General features: G+C 32.4%; 1 protein-coding gene and 1 non-coding gene across 6 annotated transcripts in view; both read right to left on the bottom strand.

The window, feature by feature from the left end:
- The window catches only part of LRRIQ1 (leucine rich repeats and IQ motif containing 1), a 213,340-nt gene that overhangs the window by 43,332 nt on the left and 152,419 nt on the right, over window positions 1-17,589 (bottom strand). The gene's annotated exons all lie outside the window — the stretch shown is intronic.
- On the bottom strand, window positions 5,164-5,266 carry LOC128775153 (U6 spliceosomal RNA). The gene has a single exon (XR_008419804.1). It is a non-coding gene; the product is annotated as a U6 spliceosomal RNA (small nuclear RNA).

The raw sequence follows: 17,589 nt of genomic DNA on the forward strand, positions 1-17,589 counted from the left end.
AAACCTTTCCATTGTAGAAGAGGCACCATTCTGCCTGCAGAAACTGAAACCTTTTACCTCCTCTCCTTTCCTACTTCTTTGGGTCTTGCTTCATTAATTTGAAGTCTTATTTCCTTTGTATTTTGTTTCATTACACTCTCCTTGTTTTTTCTCTGACTTTTTCTAAACCCCAGTCTCCTTCAAGGGCTCCTCTGCCCTTGCCATCCCTTCCAATCTCAGGATTCTTCTTGGGTTTGATCTTGGCCCCATTTTTTTTTCTTAGGCTATAATTTTCCTGTATGAGGATATTCATCCAAGTTCTTCAATCATTTTCATGATCTCCTTTTGACACATGTATCCATCCAAAGCTTTGCCATTTAGACATTGCACAGATAATTTAAACTGAGTATGTAAAAAAGCTGAACTCGTGTATTATTCCACTTTTTCCAAATTCCCCAAATGGTACCACCATTGTCAATGTATAAATCAGAGACCAGAGTCGTACTGAACCAGCATTCTTCCTCAACCTACAACTGAATACTTTACCTCTTAAATTCTTTTCAATCTGTCAAATTTCCTGGATTCCTGTTGCTACTATTTTGTATCAGGCTACCATCATTTCTTCTGAATTACTCTAATAGCCTTTTCACTGGTCTTTTGTTTGTTTGTTTGTTTTGGTCTTGCTCCCATGTACCTATCTCCATACTGCAAATGGCCTTGCTAAAACATAAATCTAATTTTGCTGCTTCATAGGTTAAACTCCTGATTCTCCATTGCCCTTGGATTAAGTTCATTTTTTTTTATTTTTATTTTTTGCATGGCATACAAGCCATGCATATACCTTCAGACACATGTTAGATTCTTGCCTCAATCACTCAAAAATATTATAATTACTCAAAATGGTTTCTTTTGCCTATAGACCTATGCTTCAGATTACCCACTTTGCCAATGTTGTTTTTGATTTGTCTTCAGGTCTCAGTTTGGAAATTATATTCTTTGGGGTAAGTCCTTGATCTGTCAGCACTATATTTCCTATTCAAGTTAACTTGGAGATGTCCTCCAAAGGTTCCTATAAAGACTCCATGATAGCATTTATTATGTTATATTTTCCTTTCCTATTCATGTGTCTGTTTTTCCTACTATATATAAACTCTTTAAGGGGCACATAGTAGGATAGTGCTCAATAAATACCTGTGAAATGAATAATTGTCACAGTTGATTAATGTTCTATAAGTGACCTGAGAAGTGTTGAGCTGGGATTTAGATTTTTAGCATGTAGATAAACCTGTGCATTGTGGAGGATAACACATTCCTATATATAATTAACTTAATCATTACAGTAGAAACTTCAGCCCCGAAAATCATAATTAGCTTGGGATAAAAACTGCCAATGAAAGGTGGCAAATTAAAAAGCAAACAAACAAAAACTACTCCATCATATAAGGTTACTTTATAAAATGTCCACAGTGTATGCAGTCCTAGAGGAAATCAGTTCAGCTTTAAAAAGCTCACTAAAAGAAATGAAGTCTCTTTTGAAATTAATGGAAATATTATTCTTTTCTTCATGAAAAAAATAAGTGTTCATTAAACCCATATGCTTCAAATAAATGTTTTCTAAATTTTCAGTATATCATAATATCCTACACACAGGGAGATTAAGATTCAATTATCATTTGGGACACACAAAAAAAGCTAATTATTTATATTTTAAATACATATGGCAACTTTCCCATGACTATTTTCTTTTCTCCTAATGGCCTTTCTTAGTAATATAATAAAAAAATATTCTTGGTTTCACGGATAGAGATGAGTTCATCTCTTTACCAAAAGCTTTTGGAGGACATAGTTACATGATGAGCAAAATGCTACATACAATGGAACTATTTTTGGTAACTTTGATAAATGGCTGATTCTATGTATCTCATGCTGGAAACACTAAAAATATGTTTCCATTATAAAGTATAAGTGGTCTGTACATGTTTATTAAAAGAAGTTATTGCATCATACCTCATGAATAAAGCACAAATAAAATTGGAGTTTGGCACGGACAGAATTTTAAATTCATTAACATCTGTATAAATACTTGTTGATAGGCTGTTTATGGCTTCTTCCTTAACCAATCCAATCTGTTGTTGGAAAGTTGATGGCATTGGCATGAAACCAGTAACTCTAAGAGCCATTTGTGTGTGACAAGCAACATTCCTATTCTTTTATGATATATTTAAATAAATATGTAATTGATCACTAAGGAAAATTATTTCATGAATAAAGAAGAGGATTGTTGTTGCAAAACTTTAAAAACAGAAATTTTGGGAATAGAGCCAAATTTGTATGTAAGGGTCAAAGGCTAACTGCAGCACTAATCACTCCTTTACATATTTCACTATATTTTATGGCAGGGAGGTTAAAAAAAAAAGTACTAGAATGAAAAATACTTGCTAGTTTCTGACATTTAGATTAATTCTCAAAATTTGTCTGTCTGGGGGGTTGGGTGATACGTAAAGTATATGAACGATCTTTATGAGAAAGCAAAGGAAAGTTAGTTACTAAATTATCTTTTAAAATACATAGATTTTGCAGATGCAACTTTCAATATTATAGAAATGCTATATTTAAGTGAATCCCTCTGAAATAACAGAAACATTCACAAAGTGGATGTAGTTGTGCTTATTAACCATTTATAATAGGTCTTCTGTATTCAACTAATATATATTTCTACCAGAAAGGAGATGTTTTGCCATTTATATGTTCAGTTGAATATAATCTCATTAATATCTTTATAGTGGAGTATCAAATATTACGAAACTAGTAGTCCTTCATTTTCTTCTGCGAGAGCAATATAAAGTTATATAGTCATATGTATAGTCACATTAATGTGTAATTTGTCCCCATGTTTGCTGTTAACTAGGGCTGGGACTAGGGTAAGTCAAGTGGGGCAAATGAAATACCTCAGGCACAAACTTTAGCGGGGTAACAAAAATGTCAGGAATCAAGGTTAAAAATATTTTCATGTAATATTTTAAATAAAAATTAATGGAAAAATCCCTGATAAACAAAAAAGCTTTAAATGACAGGATCAGTAACAGTGCTGTGCCAAGCTGTATTGGAACCTGAGGTAAAAGGAAAAATAAGTACTCATCTTTCATTGTCATGGCTTTGGCAGATTTACCCATTTCTAAGTAATATTAAGTGTTAACAGGATGTTTTTAGAACTACCTGGTAGCCATTGTCTAAGATTGCTTTCTGTGTTTCCTATGAATCTGGCACACCACTTAATTTTTCATTAGAAGAGGTTCTGGAATTGTGACATTTGAGAAATTGATTATAGAATAAATTAATTCAGTCTATATTGGAGAGGCTACACCTCAGTGATCTATCTGCTAGCATCTATCTTGCATGTTATAAGTTGGCTTTTTCACCTACTAACTGTGTGATGTTGGGCAAATTATCTACCTTCTCTCTTCCTCAGTTTTTTCCTCTTAAAATATATATAATAATATAAAATAACTGGATACATATCATGCCTAACATATAGTAAGGATTTAATTACTGTAGCCATTTCGCTATTTTTACCCCTAAGTTAAAGGCTATTATGCATAGTCTTAGTGCTACCTCAGTTGCCATGGGCCTAGATTTAGCTATGCAGGAGGTAAGACTATCTGTAGGAGTCTTCAAATCCAGGCCAAGACTAAGGTTCCAGGGGGTCACTGGAAAGATTCCAGGATTAACCACAAAACTAGAAAGAACAATTTTCTGGGGGAGTCCAGGGAGTCCTCCTTACCAGGATTCTAAACCTTGTAACAGGTATTTTTTAATGTATTTTATTTCATAATATATGAGGATTTTAGTGTGTCTTTAAAAAAAAAAAAGTTAATTTCCAGAAGATAACAAGGGTACACAGTCCTAATTGATTTCAAGTTATTTCAAATAATTTTTAGCAATTGCTCAGTAATAAGCATGAAGGAGGTTCCATTGACATGATTCTCTCCTGTTTCACTCTCTCAATTTAATTACTGTTGGAAAATATTCCCCTATCCAATCTAGACTCCCTCAGGGAGTGTTAATATAGTAGGTCATCCAAACTAGGGCCCACCCAATGGAATAAAGGAGAGGCTGATGATATAAGTAGGTTGGCCCTCAAAATATCATGGCCATAGGGCCACATAAATATTACTTCCACCTGTTTTTTGTTTGTTTGTTTGTATAGTTGGACTTCAGATTCTTGCTGTATCTAAAAGCTTCTACTCTGGTAAAAAGACACCTCTAATTTTACTCATTTATGTATATATCTTAATTGAGGGCCAAGTACATGATTAATTTCCTTTACTAGTTTTACTTCAAAAGAAGCCAATAAATAGTTTTATATTGATACACTAATGATAGAGACTTGATGGACCCAATTAAACATTTTTATATCATTATAATCACTGTTTTATAGCTACAAAACAGAAATACTCATAGTATGTATGTTAATACATTCATAATGCATTGCTCATTGACTATTAGTTTTCTGCATGTGACGATTTTTCTACCTGTCAAAAAGAATACAGATATGCTTCTGTTACAGAGCTAACATCACATAAAATATTGAATATATATTAAAATATTGCTTGCATTATAAAAACCAATAAGTAAATATAAGTAAAAATAATTTTCTTTCACAGTTTGAATGAAAAACATATTAGAGACTAATAAACCTGGTCCCAAACTTATTGTTTTCCATAGGTTATAATTTAAACAAATATCTCCATACACTGAAGATTTAAGAGTTTTCTAAGTGTATACTTTATTGATGCAAAATTTTTTCTTTCATCATATTTTGTTTAGAAAGATAGATTTTTATTTTAGCTAGCAGAAATTCATTCATAAATGAATAAGGGCCTCTATTCACTGATTTCACTTTTAATTGAAAAGATAGGTGAAACTATTATTGATCTACTTACATTGTAGTCAGGAAACAAGTCAAGATAGGCATTACAAGTATTCCCTACAAAATTAATTTTTGGCTTTAAGCTACTTATATAAATATTGGTATGTGGAAGCTCTTTTCTGAGGAGAAATTGGGGGTGGGGTTTGAAGCTGGAAGGGACTTCAATTGATCAAGTCACTTTGTGTATCATAGACATATTATGTAGACATAGATACACTTTGTGTATCATAGACATAGACCATTAGGAAGGAAAGCAAAATATGGAGCACTTCATGAATTTGCGTGTCATCTTGTGTAGGCCATGCTAATCTTCTCTATGTCATTCCAATTTTAGTATATGTGCTGCCACGTGGGCATGGAAAGCTCCTTTTAATCATTTTTATTTTGTTGTGAAATATACAATGTACACAAAGTATGGCTTTAGCAGGTGTTTACAATTTCAAGGTGTATAAGTAATTATACATACATAAATATTATATAAATTACATTTTATATAAACTATTTTATATAAAATTTATATTTTACATATATTTTATTTTATTTATATATTTATATTTATATTTATATAAGTATATGATATAAAAATATAGACACAAAAATATATATAAACATAAAATATTTATGTTTATATATATTTATAGTTTATATAAAATTATATACTTTAATATATATTAAAATTATTCTATAAATAAAAATATAAATACATATTCCATGTGATCTCTGATCATTTAAAAAAAAATAGAACACTGCTTGCATACAAGAAGTCTTGCTCAAAAGTCTCTTCTCTTAGGGATAACCACTATGCTAAAGTTTATAACCTTGACTTTCTTGATTTCCTTAAAATTTTCACTACCTATGTATAAGCATTATAGTATAGCTTTGCTTGCAACAATTCTGTAGTTATTCTTTTGTGTTTGTTTGCTCAATATTGTTTATGAGATTCATCTATGTTGCTGTGTATAGGTGCAATTCATTACTTTTCAGTGTCATACTGTTTTCCACTGTATGGATGTATTAGAGTTTATCCATTCCATTGTTGTTAGACGCAGGGGCTATTTCCAGTTTGGGTTATTAAGAAAAATACTGCCCTATCCTTGTACAAATTCCTATAGGGCAAGCATCTAAGAATGTATTCGAAGGACTGTATGAAATGGATATCTTCAAGTCAACCACATGTAACGTTTTCCAAATGGTTGTACTAAATTATACTTCAATTAGCAAAATATAAGTCCTATTGGTTATGTGTTTTCCAAATCTTATTTTTGTTAGGATTTTTTTTTAAACTTTGCAGATTTAATTTGTATTTCTCTGCTACAAAATGAGATTAAACACCTTTTTATATGTTCACAAGTTATTTGGATTTCTTCTTTTGTGAAAAATATGTTAAGGCTTCTTATTTATTTTTTTCTATTAGGCTATTTGTATTTTAATGACTTTTAGGAATTATACACTCTGGATATTATACATTCTGGAACTTTGTTGATTATATGCGTGGCAAATGCCTTCTCCATCTCTGTGGGTTGTTTCACTACTATTATGACATTTTGGCTTTATAGAGATTCTTAATTTTAATGTAAATATATTTATCAAGATGACCAGTACTTTTGCATATTGTTAAAGAAATAATTCCATATCCAATGTTATATTCTTCCACATTGTCTTCTGTTAAGTTTTATGATTTTGCTTCTTATATTTAGTTCTTTAAGGTGGACATAATTAATTTTTTTTAATGTTTATTTATTTTTGAGACAGAGAGAGGAAGACACAGAATCCAAAGCAGGCTCCAGGCTCTGAGCTGCCAGCACAGAGCCCGACACGGGGCTCGAAATCACCGACCATGAGATCATGACCTGAGCTGAAGTCGGACGCTTAACCGACAGAGCCACCCAGGCGCCCCAATTAATTTTTAATATAGGTAATTTATTAAAATTTATTGGAAAGTCTATCTATTCCCCACTGATTTAGAATGCAATTTGTCTTATAATATCAATTAAGCATATATGCAGGGGTCTCCATCAGTTATCATTTTCTGTACTATTTTACTCTACCCTGTCCTACCCTATCCTGGAATTACCATCTCATCCTACCTCATCTCATCCCGTCCATACCGTACCACCCATACCATGCAATACTATTTGCTTCAGCTCTATAATAAGAGCTTATTAATAATAAGTTATGGTGTTTGGCAAGGCCTCTCGATTTAGTCATCTTTGTTGAATGTGTTTTGGCTATTTGAGGATTTTGACTTTCCATACATTTTTAGATTCTGCTTGTCAATGTCCATAAATACCTCTTGGGATTTAATTGAGAGAGCATAGTATCCACTGTTAATTTGGGGAGAATTTAAATCTTTGAAATTGAGTCTTTCAATTCATAGATTTACTTATAGTTGTTCTTTAACATTTTTTGATAGAGTTCTACAATTTCCCTGGTAAGGTCTTGTACCTCTTTTGTGAGACACATTCTTTGGCACATGATTTAAAAAATACTATCACAGTTTGAAATTTTTTTCCATTCTGGTTGCTTGCCTAGAATGTTAGGTTTAATATTAGAGTTAAGGTCAGTCTGGGTATTATAGTTTTCTATGAATTGTTCACTTTCTCCAAATTTTCAAATGTACTGCCATATGGTTGTTCACAATATTCCCTTACTACTGTTTTAGTTTGTATCATTTGTCATCCGTCCCAGTTTTCCTTCTTGATATGGTTGTTTGTGCTTTCTCCTTCATTTTCATAATGAGACTTGCCAGGAGTTAATCAAATTTCTTTCAAAAAATGTATCTTTATTGATTAATTGTTTTACTTTTAAAAATTGTATTAACTATTGCTTTTATACTGCAATACATAGATTTTTTTATTGTTAAGTTACTTTTTAATATTTATGATTTTTTGACTCATGAATTTTTCAGATGTTTCTTAATTTTCAAGAAAATAAATACTATCTGGTTATCTTATTATGGTTCATTTATGGTTTATTACATTTTATTCAGAAAACACACTGCACATGATTTCAATCCTTAAGAAATTTCTGAGACCTCATTTCAGGTCAGTATAAGTTAAAGTTTTGTAAATTTCCTGTATGTGTATGAGGGTAATGTACATTCTCCAGTTGTTGAGTATTTTATATATGTCCTTTAAGCAAATGCTATTAAATTGGTTTATCAAACCATGTCCTTACTGATTTTTTGAGTGCTTGTTCTATAAATTGCTAAAAAAGATATAATAAAATTCTCCCAATATAGTTTAGAATTTTTGACCTCTCTTTGCTACTTCCTTAATATTTACCTTATATTATTTAAAAATTAATTAATAACATTCATTTTTTAGATCACTTTTACGTTTAAAACAAAATTTGAAGTAGAGACATTTTTCTATACACTCCCTTCCCCTACATGTTCAAAGCTTCCCCCATTACCAACATGCTGCCACTCCCCACCACAGTGGTACATTTGTTACAATCTATGAACCTACACTGAAACATCATAGTCACCCAAAGTCCACAGTTTACATTAGGGTGCACTCTTGATGCTGTACTTTCTATGGATTTGGACAAATGTATAATGACTTGTATCCACCATGACGGTATCATGCAGAGTAGTTTTTCACTGCTCTAGAAATCCTCTATGCTCTGCCTCTTTACTCCTTCTCCCCAGTCCCAGCCGCTAGCAATACTGATTTTTTTACTATCTCCATAAGTTTTGCCTTCTCCGGAATGTCACATACTTGGAATCATACATAGTCTTTTCAGGTTGGCTTCTTTCACTTAGTAATATCCATTTAATGTTCTTCCATGTCTTTTCATGGCTTGGAAGCTCATCTGCTTTCGTTGTTGAATAATATTCCATTGCCTGATGTGCTACAGTTTATCCATTTATCTACTGAAGGATGTCTTGGTTGTTTTCAAATTTTGGCAATTATCAATAAAGCTGCTATAAACATCTGTGTGAAGATTTTTGTTTGGACATAAGTTTTCAACTCATTTGGATAAATACCAAAGACTGAGATTGCTGGATCCTCCAGTAAGAATATTTTTAGTCTTATAAGAAAGTTCCAAACTGTCTTCCAAAGTGGCTGAACCATTTTGCACTCCTATCATCAATAAATGAGAGTTCTGTTGCTCCGTACCTTTGTCGAAATTTGGTGTTGTCATAATTCTGAAAATTGGCCATTATAACAGGTGTGTAGTGGTATCTTGTTGCAATTTGTATCTCCTTGAAGACATAGGATGTGGTATGTATTTTCATATACTTATTTGCCATCTGTATATCTCTGTTGAAATGTCTGTTAAGGTCATTGGCTCATTTTTTAGATATTGGGTTGTTTGTTTTCTTCTTATTGAGATTTAAGAGTTCTTTGTATATTTTGGATAGTAGTCATTTATTAGATAAATGTTCTGCAATTCTTTTCTCCTCATCTGTGGCTTCTCTTCTCGTTCTCTTGACATTGTCTTCAGCAGAAAACAGGTTTTTGATTTTATTGAAGTCCAGCGTATCATATTATTTATTTTATGCATTGCACCACTGGTGTTGCATCTAAAAAGTCATAGCTATGACCTAAGCCATCTAGATATAGATCTTCTTCTATGTTATCTTATAGGAGTCTTAAGAGTTTTGCATTTTACATTTAGCTCTGTGATCTATTTTGAGTTAATATTTGTGAGTGGTATAGGTCTATGTCTAGATTTTTTTTTTTTTATGTGGATGTCATCTTCTTCTAAAACCATTTGTTGAAAAGACAGTCTTTGCTCTTTTGTCAAAGATCAATTGACCATATTTGTATGGGTCTATTTCTGGGCTGTCTAAATTCTGCTCCATTGATCTATTTGTTTATTCTTTTGCCAATACCACACTGTGTTGGTTACTGTAGCTTTATAGCAAATCTTGAAAATCAAGTATTGTCAGTCCTCCAAATTTGTTCTCCTTTAATATTGTGTTGGCTATTCTGAGTCTTTTACCTTCTCATATACATTTTAAAATCAGTTTGTTAATATCTACAAAACGATTTTCTGGGATTTCACTGAGTCTACAGATCAAATTAAGAGGAACTGAAATCTTGCCAATATTGAGTTCTTCTATGCATGTGCATAGAATATTTAGCAATTTATTGAGGTCTTTGCTTTATTTCATCAAAGTTTTGTAGCTTTTCTCATATAGATCTTATACATATTTTGTATATTTACACCTAACATTTAACTTGGGGGGACAATGTAGACGGTATTGTGTTTTTAACTTCAAATTTCACTTGTTCATTGCTAGTACATAGGAAAGTGATTGACTATTGTATCTTACATCTTGAAACTTTGCTATAATTGTTTATTAGTTCCAGAAGTTTTCTTATGCTTTCAAATTTTCTATATAGATGATCATGTTGCTGCAAACAAAAACATTTCATTTCTTTCTTCTCACTCTGTATACCTTTTATTTCCTTTTCTTGTCTATTGCATTAGTTAGCACTTCCGGTACAAGGTTGAAAAGAAGTGGTTACAGGCAACATCCTTGTCTTGTACTTGATTTTAGTGGGAAAGCTTTGACTTTCTCACCAGTGTGATGTTAGCTGTAGGTTTGTTTGTAGACATTTTTTACCAACTTGAAGAAGCTCCCCTCTATTCCTAGTTTATTGAATTTTATCAGGAATGGTGGGTTTTGTGAAATGTGTTTTGGCTTCTACAGGTATCATGTGATTTTTCTTTTTTAGCCTGTTGATGTGATGGACACATTGATTTTTCAATGTTTAACTGGCTTTGCATACATGGGATAAATCCCAAAATAGTGTGTATAATTCTCATTATAAATTGTTGGATTTGATTCACTAATATTTTGTTGAGAATTTTCTGTATCATGTTCATGAAAGATATTGGTCGGTAGTTTTCTTGTAAAGTATTTGTCTGTCTTTGGGATTAGGGTAATTCTGGCCTTAAAGAATGAATTAGAAGGTATCCTTTCTGCTTTTATCCTTTGAAAGAAATTGTAGTAAATTTGTATAATTTCTTCCTTAAATGTTTGATAGAATTCACCAGGAACCCCTCTGGGCCTGGCACTTTCCATTTTGGAAAGTGATTAATTTTTTATTTAATTTATTCAAGAGATATAGGCTTATTCAGCTTGTCCATTTATTATTATGTAAGTTTTGGCAAATTGTGTTCCAAAGAATTGATCTATTTCATCTAGGTTATTATATTTATGGGCATGGAGTTATTCATAGCATACCTTTATTTTTCTTTTACTGTCCATGGAATTAGAGTGATGTCCCCTCTATCATTTCTGATATTAGTAATTTGTGTCCTCTCTTTTTTTCTTTCTTAGTTAGCCTGGCTAGAGGCTTATTAATCCTGTTGATCTTTTTAAAGGACCCGCTTCTGGTTTCATTATCTATTGATTTCCTGTTTACAATTTTATTGATTTCTTCTCTAATAATTTTTTTTCTGCTGCTTACTTTTAATTTGCTTTACTTTTCCAAGTTTCCTAAGGTAGAAATTTAGATTATTGACTTCAGATCTTTTTTTTAAATGTTTATTCATTTATTTTGAGAGAGAGAGGAAGGGGCAGAGAGGAAGAGAGAGAATCTGAAGCAGGCTCCTTGCTGTCAGTGCAGAGCCCAATGTGAAGCTCGATCTCACGAACTGTGAGATCATGACCTGAGACAAAATCAAGAGGTGGATGCGTAACCAACTGAGCCATCCAGGCACCCCTCTTCTTTTCTAATATATGCACTTTGCTATAAATTTCCTTCTAAGCACTGCTTTTGCTGCATCCCACACATTTTATAATAAGTGATGTCTTCATTTCACTTTCATTGAATTTAAAAGTTCCATTAAGTTCCAAATATTTTTAAATTTTTCTTAGTTTAGTGATTTTACTTCTGCAAAAATTAGTCAAAGGATTCATAAAATAAAAGAATGTAAAATAAGACACTACATACCTAAAATATGGGTAGGGAAAGGAGGGAAGAATGGGTTTAAACTTAAGCAATTTTCAACTTTATATAAATATGCAGAAGATGTTATATGCAAACCTAATGGTAACCACAAAACAAAAACCGGTAATAGATGTGCAAAGAATAAAGAGAGAGGAATCTAAGTATATCACTAAAGAAAGCCACAAACCATGAAAAAGAACAAGAGAAGAAAGAATCAGAGAAAATCTATAGAAACAATTACAAAGGAGTAACAAATGTCAATAAATACATATCTATCAATAATGACTTTGAATATAAATGGACTAAATGCTTTTTTTGGAAGAAAAAAAAAAGACCCATCTATATGCTGCCTACAAGAGACTCATTCAGACTGAAAGACACCTGCAGATTGAAAGTGAGGGGATGGAGAAATATTTACCATGAAAATGGATGCCAAAATAAAGCCAGGGTAGCAGTACTTACATTGGACAAAATTGACTTCAAAACAAAGAATGTAACAAGGGACAAAGAAGGACACTATATAATAATAAAGGGAACAATCTAACAAGAGGATATAACAATTATAAATATTTATGCACCCACCGTGAAAGCACCCAAATACATAAAACAGTTAATAACAAACATAAAAGAAATACTTGATAGTAATACAATAATACCAGGGGACTTAAACATCTCTCTTACATCAATGGACAGATCATCCAAACAGAAAATTAACAAGGAAACTATGGCTTTTAATGACACACTGGGCCAGATGGATTTAACAGATATATTCAGAACATTCCATTCTAAAACAGCAGGATAGACATTCTTTTCAAGTACACATGGAACATTCTGCAGACCAGATCACACATTAGGCCACAAAACAAGGCTTGACAAATTAAAAAAAAAAAAAAAAAATCAAAGTCATAGCATGTATCTTTCCTGACTTCAATGATATGACATTAGACATCAACCAAAAGAAAAATCTGGAAAGGCCACAAATACATGGAGGTGAAATAACATGCTTCTAAACAATGAATAGGTCAACCAAGGAATCAAAGAAGAAATCCCAAATTACATGAAAACAAATGAAAATGAAAACACAAGGGGCCCAAATCTTTGGGATGCAGCAAAAGGGGTTCTAAGAGGAAAGTTTATAGCAATACAGGCTTACTTCAAGAAGCAAGTAAAATTTCAAATAAAGACCTAACTTTACACCTAAAAGAAGTAGAAAAAAGAAGAACAAACAAAACCCAAATCCAGCAAAAGGAAGCAAATAATAAAGATTAGAACAGAAATAAGTGATATAGCAACTTAAAAAAAATAGAAAAGTTCAATGAAACCAGGAGCTGATTCCTCTAGCCAGACTTATGGAGAGAGAGAGAAAGAGACAGAGAGAGAGAGAACCCAAATAAAATTACCAGTGAATGAGAAGAAATAGCAACCAACATCACAGAAATACAAATAGTTGTAACAGAATATTATAAAAACCTATAGGTCAACAGATTGGAAAACCTAGAAGAAATAAATTCCTAGAAACATATAAACTACCAGTTACTAGCAATGAAATTGAGTTAGTAATCAAAAAACTCCCAACAAACAAAAGTCCAGGACCAGATCAATTCACGGGCAAATTCTACCAAATATTTTAAAAAGAGTTAATACTCACTCTTCTCAAACTGTTCCAATAAATGGAAGAGGAAAGAAAACTTCCAAATTCATTCTATGAAGCCTGTATCATCCTGTTACCAAAACCAAATAAGGACACAACAACAACAAAAAGAGTACTACAGATCATTATCTCTCATGAATATAGATACAAAAATGTTCAACAAAATATTAGCAAACCAAACCCAACAACGTATTAAAAAATCATACATCATGATCAAGTAGGATTTATTCTCAAGATGCTAGTGGTGGTTCAATATTCACAAATCATTCAACGTGGTATGTCACATCAATAAGAGAAAGAATAAAACCATACAATCACACTTTGTTATTTTATTTGTTTACTAGGGACAGAAATCTTTATAGTTTTAGAACTAATGATGAGATTAGACATTAATCTTTGCAGTAGACACACACCTTACTTATGGCTTTCTAAATCCCATAGTCAGCAGTTGCAGGATAAGTTAAATCTATAAAAAATCATTTACTCAATATCAGCTACTAGAAGAAGTATAGTTTCTTAAAAGAATTCAGTTCTATATGTTATATTAATAATTCACAAATAAATACTGATTTTAGGAATAGTCAAGTGTGAATGTAATTTGATATAAACCACAGCTATGACATTTTGCTTTACTAATGGATATGTCCTGCCCCAGAAATATTTGGCAAAATAAAATTCTGCAAATCAAGCATTTTTCTATTCACATCAGTTTTTGGTCAGAAGCAAGGTATAAATAAAGTCATAGTCCTAAATTAATAAGATTTTTGTTATATTGTTATCTCAGAGTTCGCATCATTTCCTCTGAAATGTCTTTATTACCTGTAGTTTCTAGCATTTCTAATTTCTCTCCTACAACAGAAATTTATAGACCAACATTTAGTGGACACCCTCTGAGTTAACTCCTAGCCCCTCCTTTTTGGGTTTCTCCCCTTCCCCCATTCACACATTGTATAGAGCACCCCCAGTGGGTATGTTTACTAAAGAGTCATAGCTGATGGGACTGAGTAATATTACATTGTATATGTATATACCACTCCTTCTTTATACATTCATCTACCAGTGGACACTTGGGTTACTTTCATATCTTGGGTACTGTAAATAATGCTACAATAAATATCAGGTTGCATATATTAAAAAAAAGCCATGTGATAATTTCAACAGAGACAGTAAAAAATTTGACAAAATACAACATTCATTCATTCATAATAAAAACCCTCTGCAAAGTAGGTCTAGAGGGAACATATCTCAACATTATAAAAACCCACAGCCAGCATCATACACAATAGGTGAAAACTGAGAGCTATTCCCCCAAGGTCAGGAACAAGACAAGGATGTCCACTCTCACTCACCATTTTTACTCAACATAGTGCTGGGAGTCCAAGCCACAGAAATTAGACAATATAAAGAAGAAAAACTCTCACTATATATAGATGACATGATACTATATACAGAAAACCCTAAAGACTCCACCAATAACTACTAGAACTGATCAATGAATTCCATAAAGTTGTAGGATACAAAATCAACACATGGAAACCTGCTGTATTCCTATACACCAATAATGAAGTAGCAGGAAATGAAATTAAAAAAACAATACCATTTACAAGTGCATCAAAACAACAAAATATCTAGGAGTAAACTTAATCAAAAGGTGAAAGACCTTTACTCCGAAAATTATAAAACGCTGATGAAAGAAATTCAAGATGACTGAAAGAAATAGAAAGACATTTCATGCTCATGGAATGGAAGAACAGATATTGTTAAAATGTCTATAATACCCAAAGAAATCTACACATTTAATGCAATCAAATACCAACAGTGTTTTCCACAGGGCTAGAAAAAACAATCTTAAAATTGTATGTAACCACAAAAGACCTCAAATAGAAAACAATCTTGAAAATGAAAAAAAAAAAAAACCAAAACTGGAGGCATCACAATTCCAAACTTAAAGTTATATTACAAAGCATAAATAATTAAAACAGTATGGTACTGGCACAAAAATAGACACATAGATCAATAGAACAGAAAAGAGATCCCAGAAATAAACCTACAATTATATGGTCAATTAATCTTCAGCAGAGGAGGAATGAATATACAATGGGAAAAAGACAGTTTCTTCAACAAATGGTGTTGGGAAAACTAGACAGCCACATGCAAAAGAATGAAACTGGACCACTTTCTTTCACAATACATAAAATAAACTCAAAATGGATTAAGGGGTTAAATAAGAGACCTGAAAGCATAAAAACTTTTAAGTGAGCACAGGCAGTCAGCCACTGCAACATTTTTCTAGATATGTTTCCTGAGGCAAGGGAAATAAAACAAAAATAAACTATTGGATTCACATCAAAATAAACAGTTTCTGCACATTGAAGGAAACAATCAACAAAACCAAAAAGCAACCTACTAAATGGGAGATGAGCTTTGCAAGTGACATATTTGATAAAGCATTAGTATCAAAAATGTATAAAGAACTGATACAACTCAATACCCAAAACCTAAATAATCCAATTAAAAAATGGACAGAAGACATGAACTGACATTTCCTTGAAGAAGACCTACAAATGGTCAACAGATACATGAAAAGATGCTCAACATCACTCCTCATTAGGGAAATACAAATAAAAACTACAATGAGATATCAACTCATACCTGTTAGAATGGCTAAAATCAACAATACAAGAAACAAGAAGTGCTGGCAAGAAGGTGGAGAAAAAAGAATCCTCTTGCACTGTCGGTGGGAATGCAAATTGGTGCAGCCACAATGGAAAACATAAGGAGGTTCTTCAAAAAATTAAAAATAGAACTACATATGATCCAGGAACCACACTACTGGAGATATACTCCCAAAATACAAAAACACTAATTCAAAGGGATACATGCACCCCTATGTTTAATGCCATATTATTTACAATAGCCAAATATGGAAGTAGTCCAAGTGTCCATCAATAGATGAATGGATAAAGCAAATGTGGTACACACATAAAATGGAATATTATTCAGCTATAGAAAAGAATGAAATCTTGCCATTTGCAATGACATGGATAGAGCTAGAGAGTATAAGGCCACACGCCATATAAGTCAGTCAGAGGAAGACAAATACAAATGCTGTCACTCATATATGTAAGTTAAGGAACAAAACAAATGAGCAAAGGAAAAAAGAAAGAGAGAAACCAAGAAACGGACTGTTTTTTTGTTTTTTTTTTAATTTAGTTATTTTGAGAGAGTGAGCAGGGGAAGGGCAGAGAGAGAGGGAGGAAGAGAGAATCCCATGCAGGCTCCATGTTCAGCACAGAGCCTGATAGGGGGCTCGATCTCATGACTGCAAGATCATGACCTGAGGCGAAATCAATAGACGCTTAACTGACTGAGCCACCCAGGTGCCCCAAGAAATAAACTCTTAACTATAGAGAACAAACTTATGGTTACCAGAGGGGAGGTTGTTGGGGGGGGGGGGGCGGATGAGGGAAATAATGGGTGGGGATTAAAAAACACACTTATCATGATGAGAAAAAGCATAAAATCAAGTGAAAAAAGTAAAAATACAAAATTGTGCCTTGAAAACAAACAAAAACAATATTTAAACAAAGAAAATGTCTGTATTTTGTTCTTATTCTGGTGAATTTCAGCTTGACAGTAACTTCCATTCATACAACTTACAGATCACTGAGATATTCTACCTCTTCTGCCTTCTATTGTTTTTAAGACATCAGCTGTTAGTCTAACTGCAACTTCATTGGTAATGAGTCTCCTTTTTTTCTCAGTAAGATTTTTGTTTTCTGATGTATAAAGTTTTTCTCTGATGAGTAGCTCTGGATTTTGGGGACAAAAAAATATCCTGCTTATAATTCAATTTCTTGAAACTGTTGATGATGCCTTTCATCCAGTTCAGAAAAATTTTCAGTCATTATCTTACTGGATATTGCCATTGCCTCATTCCATTTAGACATAATTAAACCTTCCCTAACTTTTTCCATATATTTTTATTTCCTAATTTTTTCATCTATTGGCTTATCTTCACTAGATTCTAGATAATGTTTTCTCACATATTTCCAAGTTCATTATTTCTTCAACTTTCTCTGATCTGCAGGTAAACCTATATTATAGGTTTTAAT

Source organism: Panthera pardus, unplaced genomic scaffold (assembly GCF_024362965.1).
Source record: "Panthera pardus isolate Hobbes unplaced genomic scaffold, ASM2436296v1 HiC_scaffold_6, whole genome shotgun sequence".
NCBI classification, from domain to species: Eukaryota; Metazoa; Chordata; class Mammalia; order Carnivora; family Felidae; genus Panthera; species Panthera pardus.